This window comes from Molothrus ater, chromosome 1 (assembly GCF_012460135.2).
Source record: "Molothrus ater isolate BHLD 08-10-18 breed brown headed cowbird chromosome 1, BPBGC_Mater_1.1, whole genome shotgun sequence".
Taxonomy (NCBI): Eukaryota; Metazoa; Chordata; class Aves; order Passeriformes; family Icteridae; genus Molothrus; species Molothrus ater.
Genome location: NC_050478.2, coordinates 111,973,220 through 111,982,815, shown reverse-complemented (window position 1 = coordinate 111,982,815; position 9,596 = coordinate 111,973,220).

Here is a 9,596-nt window from a genome sequence, read left to right as displayed (position 1 = left end):
GTATACTATAAAGGTAAAGTTCAGAATCCTCTGGCTTAAGAAGTCACAAATTTTAGCTATATAAATGTATACCTGATTTTCTTTTTGTATCTGTCAGAGTGTAGAAAAGACAGGAAATTTTCCTGAGTTCATTATTCTATAGAGAAAAATGATGAAAGTCAAGTTAACATAAATACTGTTTTTCCAAGTATGTAATTTACTAGTATGCTAATTTTTCTGAGAATTTTGTGTGAAGGAGTTAAAAAGAAAGTGGGGATTTACAATGGGGAAAGTGGGAACTGTCTGAATTGCCTCTAGAAGCAGTGTTAGAAGATATAAACAAAAGATTACTACAGCAGAACTATTTCTTCTTTGTTAGAAGCCCAGGAGAATTAAGTTTTCTTAAGGAAAAAGATCAAGTTAGTCATTAAGCCCTCAATTACCAATTGTATATTAGAAACAGAGTAAAGATAGAATCGGATGATTAATTTTTAAAGTTTTTATAGAATCAATAAAAGGACAAAGAAAGTTTAAGTTTTATGAGATTAGGATTGGCTTGGCTCATTAGAGGCAACTGATGGTACTGGCAGGACTGCTTTAAATCGTCCCTGGTTGCAGCTACAGCGAGTTGATACAGCTGTGCCAAACAGGACAAGCCTGTTCCTTGCTGAGCTCCATTAAATCCATACGGTCAGTCAGAGAGCCTTCAGCTGCCGATGTACCACTGCTCCTGGTCTCAATCAATGTTAGGGCTACCTTCAAGCTGTCTGCTCATGGCACCAGCACTAGCAGTTTTCATAAAACTAATATTGTCAAAAATAATGTCATATAGCCAGGAGGTTGCCAAGTTGGATAAACTTTGAGTGTAATCAAACTCAGAGGAAAGGCTTCACTCTGAGAGTGGGCAGGTGGAGGAGATTTGTTTTTACATGTTTTTTCCTAGCTAAACAATATAATTTATTTCCTTTAAGATACTGGTGGTAATAGTATATATGCTGATAAAAATTACACTGGCCAAAAAATTCCCATTTTCTTAAAGCAAATGCAGGGGGGGGGGGGAAAAGCAGAACCCCTTCCAAGTTCTGGAAATTCTTGGATCCCACTGTCAAAAAAAGTATTAGACATTTCATAGTCTCCATCCTGCTGGCACCTTCTGTACTGTCAAAGACACTTGTGATGCCACAACTGCCAGAAGAATAGGTAAGCCTAGAGTCAAGGTTATGCATTTAGGAATCCACGATGGTAATATATCACCTCTTATGTTCTTTTAGTGTAATTTAGTATAATTTTAATAGTTTCTATTTCTGGAACTCAAACTCAGAATTCAGAGTAGCAATAAACTTTAAAAAGTCAACATTTACCTTCTTGATATCAAAGAAGAAAATCATTTAGAATATGAAACTCCATGAAAATGGGATTAGTTGGGAGTTAGCCTAAGTCTCAGGTCTTGAAAACAGATGAAAAAGAGACTGAAGTCCTTACTGGCACTAAGTTTTTAAAATCCAATAAATATCCTCAAGGACTTCGTTTTATAACAAATTTTGCAGAAAATACTGTTCTTTATAGTGAACTGCATTTTGGGGTGAGGTGTTTCAATTTTATAACAGAGTTGTATTTTAAAGGACATTCATATCCACAGTAAAAGACCTAGATTATTTTGCTTTTTTCAAAAAGGAGTTGAATGTGCATTAATACTCCATGACCTTATATGAAGTTATGGACAATTACTTCTTATAGCTAAATGGGGAAAAACTCATATAAATAGAATCATAGAGTCATATGATTGCTTGGATAGGAGTGACCCTAAAGATCATCCATTTCCAACATCCCAGCCTTGAGCACAGACACCTTTCACTAGAACAGGTTGCTATGGCCCTATCACATCTGGTCCTTTGATATATTCAGTTTTAGGGGTTTTGGCAACACATTACCAAAAATGGAACATAAAACCAAACCAAAACCATTAATATTTATACATTTTTCTTATCTAGTTAACTCAATATTTATTGTGATCATGATATCCATTACACATACACTTAAGAAATACTTACTTAAGGAATATAAACTTTCTAACTTCTTTCTTAAAAGAAGTTAGAAAGTTCCATAATTCATATTGGGTTAAAAGAAGATGAATTGCAACTAAAAACAAAGTGTAATTCATTTTATTGCCAAGGATATTTTCACTTAATACATTATATCCTTAGCTATATGAAAAGCAGAGTATCTTTATTAAATAACTTTACGAACACTCACCATAACTTTGCCAAATGTCTGTCTTTTCTATTACGTAACAAAAAATATTTCTGGATATTCAAAAATATAATTGTAACAAAGATTTAAAAAAATATATAATTGATTCTATGATTTCACACAAAACTTATCCATTTCATTTCTCAGGAATTCAAATACACAGTTTTTGAAGCTGCACTTGTCAACTGCAGGTAAATGTCCACCGTAGTAATTTTAGCTGTCTAGATAATATTCCTCTTGTTCCACACATAGTTATGTCAAGCAAGCAGTGACAAGTAAAAAAAAAGCTCAATCCAAATGCACTTATTTCTCCATAACTGTACAGTTATGATATATATATATTCTTCCATGCAATAGCACTTCAGAGAAACCAGTTTTTAAATTAACTACTCAGAAAGAGTACTGTCTTGATCTCATTCCTTTCTGCATAAGTATTAGGATGCAAACTTAATTCCACAACCACAGCAGTCCAGTACATCAAAAGGCTAGTGCTCGGTTAATAGTGATTTTACTGATTTTTCTCTTTTTTCAGTTTGCAAGTCTTAGGTCTTTTTACTCTCTACGCTGTTGAATCAAGCTCAAAAAAAACCCCAAAACTTCATTTCCAACTGACTGCTTTTCTGAGATGGAGTAACACAATGATCTTAATTTTCTAGATGAGTCAGAAGGTAGAGAAGGCACAGGTCTTTTACTATCTTCTAAAATAAAGGAATTTAAGTATTATTTTATTTCAGCATTTGCTGTCAATATATCTTTAAGGACATAGGCATAAGAGATTAGGTTAAAAGTCATGTTAAGGATCCATATTGCAGAGGACTTAGTAAAAGGCTAAGCAATGATTCAATCTACACAGCTGTAAGCATACACAATTTCCAGATCCCCAGCTAGGCAAACAGTTCTGTGAACTGCAGAAAACAAATGATGATGTACAGAAGGCTTTCCCCAGGATAATATGCAGGTGTAGAATACATCTAACACTGGTTGGAGTTTTGCTGGTTTCCTTCTCAAACTCTACTTGGTCCATACAATATGACATTTCTTTCAGTCTTCTAACTCATATTCTAAACAGTAAGGCCATAAAATAACCCTGTTTTTTTGGTTTTTTTTTTTCAAATCCTAGGCCCAAAATGTAGGTCTTTTACAGCTTCACAGTGCCTGGAAAATAGAAATGGTTTTCTTAAATTATACAGTTTTCAGGAAAAAAAAAAGAAAGAACCAATTTTGGTGAATCTTTCCCCAGGAACATTTAACACAAGGGGCACCATCTCACATAAGATGTTTGATGAAAAATGTTTTATAAGCATTATATAGGCATTTATGCTACAGGCCCTAAGTGATCACAAGAATACCAGCACTGTCCAGCATCAACACAACTGAAAGGGAGACTTAAAGGGAGCTTTAGATACTGACATAGTAACTTCAAAGATTTATGCAAATATTCATAATAATTTGACTCAGAATCAAGAAGTTTGGAAAAGTGTTCTGAATGTGACATTCAGGAGGGAACTCAGAAAGAAATTCCATTGCCTAATGTGGAATAATTCCTTTTGTATGAGAGTGTGAAGGTCACTGTGACAGAAAGCTTTATAGCACAGTATTAGGCACATAATGTGTAACAATGCATACAAAATCCTACCCTTCTTCACATGATTTCTGATTTAGTTCTTTGGTATTAAATTTACGTCTGTGATAAGTAAAAAATATTTAATAACATTCACAACAAGAGCACTGTATATAATGAAACAAGGTTTTGTCCAGAAATTCAAGACCTGCATTGCAACAGAAACAGCAATCAGTTACTTTGCATTTAAACAAGTAATTATTAGGGAAAGGAGAGGACATTTTCATATTGTTATGTTATGTCAGGTATTTTAAAATTATTCCCATAGAGCTAGTCAAAAGGTTTGGACACATAGAGTCTTCAGAAAACCTAAGTGCAACTGCAATGAGATCAAAATTAAATCAGGTTTTAAAAATTAGTGATCCTCTTGTCCAGCTGACCATTTATTTACAATTATATTTCTATCATTCTTGGCTCCAAATCAAATTTGTCAGTGCCAAAGCTGGGCAAATGTTCACATGTTATTACAATTGGATGAGACAACCTTATTTGAGGCACCCAAATTTAGGGAATATCAATGTACTCTAAAATACATATTTCAATCAAGATATTTATATGTGTCTGTATATTATATATATATATATATATATACACATTACCTGTATTGTAATATATATTGTATACATATTGCATCTATATAGTATACAAAGTATTCAAATCATATGCAATATATAGTGCATGAAATTATGTATATTTAAACATTGCATATATAATTCTGAAGGATATGCTGCCAAAAAAAAAGTTTAAAACTACATATAAAACAAGTTTTGCAGAAGAAATTGTGCTGGTTTTATGTGGGGTAGAGTTAACACAGACATAGATGTTATCAGGACCTAAAAATGCTGGTTAATTTCACTGCCAAGATAATCTACTCTTTCTAGAGTTTCCTGTCAAGTATTTATAAATACTCTGTATTTCTATGTCCTCTGTATTTATATGTGTTGCTATAACAACTCAGCAGAACCAGAGGTCCCACTCACCTGTAAGACTTTTTGTTTAATAGTAGGATAAGGTGAACAAAAGATAAGGACCTTTAATAGCTCTGAGTACTATCTCAAGCAACAACTACCTATACAAGAAAATTACTCTTATTTCTATTTCCAGTGTAAAAATTTATGTGCAACCAATTTTCACCTGATTTCACTTACTCCACTTGTGATGTTTAATTTAGCTAGATATTCTCTCTTTTAAATTATGTATAGCAAATATGGTCACACAGGTTGATCTTGATAGATGAAACAAACCATAGTCACCAAATAAACTTGTTTACCACAGATTTTACTTTTATGAATTCAAAATAACCTGATTTTACATTTTATGCTAATCAGCTTAATCCAGTTTAAGTTCTCAAAATCTTCTAGTCTGAATAGACAATGCTAATCAACACCTACATCTAAGAATGCCACAAACTTGAACACGGAGGAAGTAATTTACTTTTTTGCTATATACTGCTGAAATATGTGGTTTTAAAGTTCCAGTTTTTATTCCCAGCTTCTTTTAGTTTTTTCACATTTCAAAAATTATTTAATGAAAATAAGATGCACATTTATCCTGCCTTATTTGCCCTTGATTTGGTTCTTCAAGTAGAACATTTCTTGTGCTTTGGTCTCTACCACTAAAGCATTTGTATAGTTCTGTGGTTTTTTTAGTCTTCCCAGATCATCTGTGTGGTACCATTCAGTTCTTCCACATTTTTAAAGAGTGGGAAGATAGCACTTATTATTTTTCTAAAGAGCATAAAACAAAACCACTGCTTCTTTTTGTAAGTGCACATTAAATGGAATCTATGTCAGAAGATGAGCCAACAAATAAAACTCTTCAGGTTTCAAAAGAGCTAGAAGAGGAATATATATTCTCAGTTCTCTTCCCAGCTACATTTTATTTTATATAATGAATTCAAAATACAAAGAAACATAAAATTAAATTAGCAGACCTTTAAATGTACTGTAGCCATTTATTGATATTTCCTTGAATTACCTTATTAGAATGGCTTCAAGTTCAGTTCTCAGGCCATACCAGACTTCTCTGTGTTGAAAACAAACAAACAAAACGTTCCCTTTCTTATATGTTGTATTTTAATTGTTTATCGAACCAGTCACACTGGAAACACATAATAATAACTTTTTAAAATAAGTTCTTAATGCTGTTATTTCCTTATTAAAAGGCAAGAGTTTTAAAAGAAGGAAAAAAACCTCAATACATTAGAAAGAGCACTCCTATAATATGGGCAGCAGCAGCAACATGTAGATTGTCTGCATGCTATGCATAAATAATTAAAAACCTAAAATGGCCTTTATAGCTAAATCCCTGCTGCAGAAAATATCAGTAGATGAAATTGTTCCCACATGCTATGTTAATGAGATTCACCTGTTAAGCAAATCCAACTGATTAATACCTGCTGGTTTTGAACAGAAACACCTCTGATGATTAGCACAGCTCCTTTTTGTTCCTTAAAATTACCTTAAGGTGCTGCTATTGTAAGTCTTGAGGAGAGCTAGGAGCTTCCAAAAATGTGGTGCATGCAGTCTTTTGAATAAATTTTTAATCAAAAGATGAAGGGGAGAAAGCCCTTCATTTTTTTTTACCGTCTTCAGTAGAATCCTTATAGCATTTCATCAGTATAGAGAGTTTGAAGATATGCTGTTTAATGCATTTACCATGCTGTCAGAATGATCTAGTTCACTTTTCCTCCCCGGCATTCAGCTGTACACTAGGCATTACAGACATTTTCCTTAGTTTCTAAGCCAGATCTTTTCCAGACACATACAGGTGTCTGAGGGAAATCTAAGGGTAATTTTCAACAGAGGGGATGCTATATCAGTGAGATGCATGGAAAGACTGCATCCTGCAGAACACACTTCTTTTTCCTCTTGGGCAGTGCATTATTCCAGCAGGTAAAAGTACTTTATAGTAACAAGTGAGTAGATAGGAAAGCAGGGCAGGGATTGGTGGATTAGTGGCAAATCCTCTTATCTGCTAAGCAGAGCAAAGTAATGATGCTACTTCCATTAACAGGAAGCATTCTAATTGCAAACACAAGCTATTTTATCATGCTGATGTTCCTGTGCACACAGGCATACAGTTTGAGTATCCAATTTTGCCTCATTTTTATAGCACTGTATAATCATCTCAATACAACTTGAGCTGAGGCATGAACAGGTAGGATATTTATTTTGGCCTACGGAAAAAGGTTCTAATTTTTGTGAATAGATGTAAAATTCATTTATTTTGGAGGTAGACCAAATTTACAAAATTAAAAATTCTGAGCCACTGCAAACATTTGCTTAGAGGATGCCTAGAGGGATTGAAATTATCTTTATCTTATAGTTGCAGCTCTCTTACACTGTTAAATTTAATGAAAACTTAATTTAACTAATTTGTATATAACAATACATTCATTATGAGGTACCTGGCTTTCTATTTTTTAATTTTCTTTTCCTGACAATTGGTCAGAGAACTCTGTGTGGAAAAACTGCCACATGCTGACTTCAGTTTTCTGTCTATACTCAGAATCTTTACTGTCATAGCTTTTAAGTTCCTGGAGTTAAAAACAATTAAAAAATAAAAATAAATAAAAATTGCAAAAGTAGCTCCAGTATATTCATTTTCCCAAAATTTTCATCTACCTTGCACTTTGTGTTGTAAAGAGTCTGTTAAACCATGGCAACTACAATCAACAGATAGTGAAGGAAAAGTAGGAGTTTCCCTTATCCTATTATTTCTATGATAACGGAAATCTTGTTGTGTTTATACAACAATAAAGTCAACTTCTTTTCTTCGTCATCTCTAAAAGATTAGTTTTTAGGTAGTAATGTTTCCCTTTCCTTCCTTAGCAGATGGTCTGTTTTTCACTTAGTATTCATTATTTTTGATCAGTACAGCATGCTCACAAAGGAAATTATGATCTTCATACAGGTAAAGAAAAATTTAGGTCTGCATAAAAGCATGGTAATCTCCAACATTCACCAGTTCTTGGGACTTGAATGTAGACAGAGCATGTTTTCTGTTTGTTCCAGGGTTACTTCTATTTTTATTGTTTAATTCCCTTCATAGGAACATAACATTCCCAATCATCTGTAGTAACTTCCCAGCAGCATTACAGGACCAAATACACTCACAGATATGAAATATCTGGTCTTACAGGACCAAATACCCTCACAGTTTTCATACAAAAACAAGATTGCACATGCAGTTTTATGACAATGTAAATATAATATACGCTGCACTGCATTTGCATGATGTTCTTTCACATCTGTTCTTAGTTGTCGGCTATATGCAGAATTACAGAATAATTGGCCTGAATTCTATCAAATAGACAGAAATGCAGCATTGAAGATCTTGACTACACATATTCAATCCCTGATGAAAACCAAGAGACTGGAAGATCTGTTCCGTGCACATTTCCTGCGCAAAGGGACTTGTCCATATTATTGGTCCTATTCATTCTGGTTTTCATAGCATGTTAGTTTTCATTACATATTAGTTTTGTGATTGTTTCAGGAAGAAGGAGTTTTCAAACAAGGAGTTCAAGTTATGCCTTCAAGAGCTAGATGGCAACTTGCATGAACTGTGCCAAGAAAAGAAATAAAAATGTAGGACCTAAAAAGAGGTTAAAGCAGAAAGGTTTGGCTGGTTGATTGGTTGAAATTGTGTCACAGGATTTAGGAACTCACATCTCCTGTCAGGCAACATCTGAGGAGAAATGAGAGAGAATCAGTCACTTTTGTTCTTTCTTCAGTCCAAATTGCTGAGTCCCCAGTCCATTATCCTGATTCTGCACAGATGTTCCAAGACAATTAGAGAGCCACACAGCTCTACAGCATTTTTTTGTCTGGTAAAGAAATTGTGAAGAAGGACTGAGAGTGGAATTGTGGATTCAGGTTTCCATCTGACTTAACATGCCAGCCTACAGTGCTGCAATATCTGAAAGATCTACACCCCCTGTCCTTCTATATCCCTGTCAAGAGTAAGCAAACACCATAAAAGTGATCAATTTCCATCTGCAAGCCTTTCCCCTTGAAGCAATGCAACCATTGTGCCTATGAAACACACAATCTGCATTCGAAGTTTTTGGGCAAATTGGAATTTTACTGTTTTTCAGCTTAACAAAATCGATGTCTGTGTATTGAGGACAGTTTATATTTTCATCAATAAGAAACTGCAGCTGTGGAACAGAAGCTGTCACAAGGCATTGACCTGCTGCAACAGCACAAGTAAAGTTTGTATCAAACTGTTATGAACACACATCAAGATAATGGGAATATGAGTGCAGACAGAATGACTGCTCAGGGAAATTTCTTTTAAATTTACAGTCTAATGTGTGCCATTATTCAGCATTGTAAACAGAGGATAAGGAACATAACCAAAAAAATCTGAACAATTGTTTTGAACTAATTTTTTTGTTGTCAGAAAGCATTATCTCATTTGTCTCCAGCAATAATTTCAATAATTTAAAAAATATTTCCTGTATATCAAGTTACTATTTATCCATGCCACGTAGCAGAATGCAGTATTCTCATGAGTCTTTGGTCTATAAACTTAATTTATAGAACCACCTATGAGTTGTCTATGGGACCTGAGGAATCCTATCCAGCTCATGTGTGGATGGACAAGTACAGACCAGTATGCACATCTATACAATATATGTGTACATACATATTGTATGTACACACATATATATTCTCAATAATGGAGCTCCACCCTGCTCAGCCAAACAGGGGACGAGGATGAGTAAATTGGTGCTTTC